This window comes from Hyalella azteca, unplaced genomic scaffold (genome assembly GCF_000764305.2).
Source record: "Hyalella azteca isolate HAZT.00-mixed unplaced genomic scaffold, Hazt_2.0.2 contig14173, whole genome shotgun sequence".
Taxonomy (NCBI): domain Eukaryota; kingdom Metazoa; phylum Arthropoda; class Malacostraca; order Amphipoda; family Hyalellidae; genus Hyalella; species Hyalella azteca.
Window position 1 is genome coordinate 335998 of NW_025944066.1, and position 3118 is coordinate 339115.

Below are 3118 nucleotides of genomic sequence, written 5' to 3' on the forward strand. Positions count from 1 at the left end.
GTGCACTATAGGCTTGAAGATAAATACGTCGTTTTAACCCATTACTTATTCCTCTCTCTAAGAAGAAAGTTTGTAGTGTTCTTTTTAATAGCTCAAAGGATGCATTACTGGGTGAAAAAAAATCCCATGGCAGTACGTTGAAGCAAACACTAGTCGAAGCGTGAAATATTGATCATTTGTTTAGCGTGCATGGACTTTGATAGAAAAAATTGAACAAGAGCATATGAATGATTTTGGAACCGCCTATTTCGGCGCAAAAGACAAATTGTGATAAAAGGCATGAAAAGACATTTGATGCAAACAAGAGCAGTCAAACTTTACATAGAGCTCTAGTTGGTTAAGGGTACATGTATAAATTAATTGGAAGCGGTGAAATCAATTTTTCAGCAATCAATTATGAGATTTATAATTAATTAATTTATTTACTTTTTAATTAATAAATCAACTGGAAATATATAGGTAAAGTTATAATACTTAATTGAAGCAGATGATGGATCACTGCTTGTAGGACACCCTCTCACCAATTGTACTCATCACCACTCACCTGTAGAAGAAAAAACATGCAATTAGTACGTAAAAATTAGGTGAATTGTGCTATCACAAGCGTTAAACTGGAATTTCGGTTGACATTTCTGGAGAAAAACAGTATATTCGGATAGTATTTCAAATTCCCACGTGAAAAATTTCGGGTTTTGAGAGATGGGAATAACAAAAACACGTGATAAAGAGAATTTCTCTTTTCCTCTCTTCATGCATATGTTACGCTCGCTTTAATATCAGCCCATATAAATATACTTCAAGAGAGTGACTATCCCACACCAGAAAAAGCTACACCGTAATATATTACTAACGCAAAAAACGAGAGAAAAATTTTATCGTTGCATCTGAAAGATGCGAAATGAGAAAGAGACGCTGTAGATCTAATATCAATACAACGTCAAACGTGGGACCTAGGTCTAACATGCCTCGAAACAGGGTATGAAAAAATTCAAGAAGTAAATTACAGAATTCTGTCATGAATTGCACACACAGGACACATACACTGAACGCTTTGAAGAAGACGAGGCACTGGATAATACCGTCCATGGTATCTCCGGCGAGATGGAAGTTTCCACAGAGGCTTCTGACGGGACCCGAGGCGCCAGCTACATCTCTTGGTCTTATGCTGATGTGGTTTTCAGAATGCGTGCCGCCCCCAACTTCCTTGCCACGCACCTTCTTCTCGTCGACGGCTGAGGTCGAACATTTGTTGAAACTCGTGTCTCGTTTACTTCGATAGTTTCTGATGGCTTCCTGCGCAGCTTCGTAAGACGCGCTAACACTAGGACACTCACCAAGAGCACCGCGAAGTTGAGCCAAAGTGTTGTCAGCACGAGAGTTAGATCCAACTTCCATCGGAGATGTAGATGTCGAAGTGTCGTGTAGAATGAAAGGCCGATGAACAGCGTGATGGGTAACATCACATCCAATTCCTAGCGGATGTGTGTCTACTGGAGCGCTGCGAAGTGGTAAAGGTCCTGAAGAGCGAATAATTTCGGATGAACTAAACTGAGTTGTCATTGATAGAGTACCTTTATGCTGATGTGAGAGCTGTTGATATGAGGGTACATGGAAAGGAAAGAATGAGGAATGGCTATACATGTGCGGTTGGGTTCCGTGAACGGGGTTACTGCCTTTTTTCTCGAGTATCGAGGAAGCCTTAGAAGACAGCGTTCTAGGCCCAGGCCTCCATGAAGGATGGTCGACACTTCGCTCCCACGCCCCGGCATGCGAGGCACCTCTGCTGTTGCTGGAAGGGGCAACCAACATTGACGAGTTTTGAGTTGTGAAAGGCCGGACGATGTGACGAGGTGGAGACGGCAGAGTAGGAGACGAAGATGACGAAGATGAGGACGACGATGATGTCGAAGATGACAGGCTCGTGCGTACAGAATTAGTGGCTGCATTCATTGAATAATTTCCATGCATTGACGAAGGATCGTCTTCTACACTTTCGCCCCAAGCCTCCATGCCTTGATTCAAAACAAACCACACGTCTTGTTGCTACATGAACGGCAGCCTTTTGACTGTTCTAAAACTTTCAATATTACAGCTTCGAAATTCTTGAGCCGGTGCTATTGACAGAGTAAAACACTTCCTAAGGCAAGAGAATTTTCCGATAAATCTTATAACCACAATTATTATTAACCTGAAAGCATAACCAATTGAAAACTATAACCAACAGACGGAAAGAATGCATGTCGAAATGTAGATTTATATTACACATTACATAAAAGTTACAAAAAACTGAAAATATCGAGGCTACGACGCAAAACAAAATATACGATAACAGAGAAATGAATCTTCTTCTTTTTCCTCTGTTTGTCAAGAAAACTTCTATGTTTGCCAGAAAACTCATATGTTTACCGAGCATAAAAGTCTGGGCACGAGAGAGTTTTATCATCATAAATAATAACTTAGAGTAATAGGAGCCGAGCAATCACTATGATGAGATGGATTCCTCTAAAAATGAACAATATTTATGTTTCAAATAAACAAAAAACTATGCAGTGCACCAAGGCACACAGTGAAGTCACTTCATAGAGGAATATGTGAGTCAGAAGGGAAAACTTAAGAGGAAAAGCGAAATTTGCAATTTACAAAGCCAATACACTGGTGACCGCACAAAGAGACGCCGCGGTGCTCAAACCTGATTACGCTGCCGACCAATGTTTGACAAATGACATGCCAAACAATGCATGGGGAAATTCCGCCGCCGACATCCGTGAATTCCGCGAATAAAAATTGGTAAGCAAATTTTGAGAAAATAAAGGTAACGGGGTTACGTAAGTCACTAAGGTAGTAAAATAAAAGGTAAATTGGCACTTACTAGATCAGAAAAAATTTTATTCAATGTAAGAATGGCAATTGAAATATATGTGAATTAGTCACGGAGATCTTACGGGGCTACACCGCGAAATAGCGAATAATCCAGAGAATTTTTTGCAGATTTGTGGAAACAATAAAAAACTAAGCAGCCTGCAAGCCAGAGAAAAATTCATAGCCTTTTGTCGAAGGGAAAACAAAGGGGAGAAAAAAAGAGACAAGAATTAGTTTGGTCAGACGCTAACTTGTGACC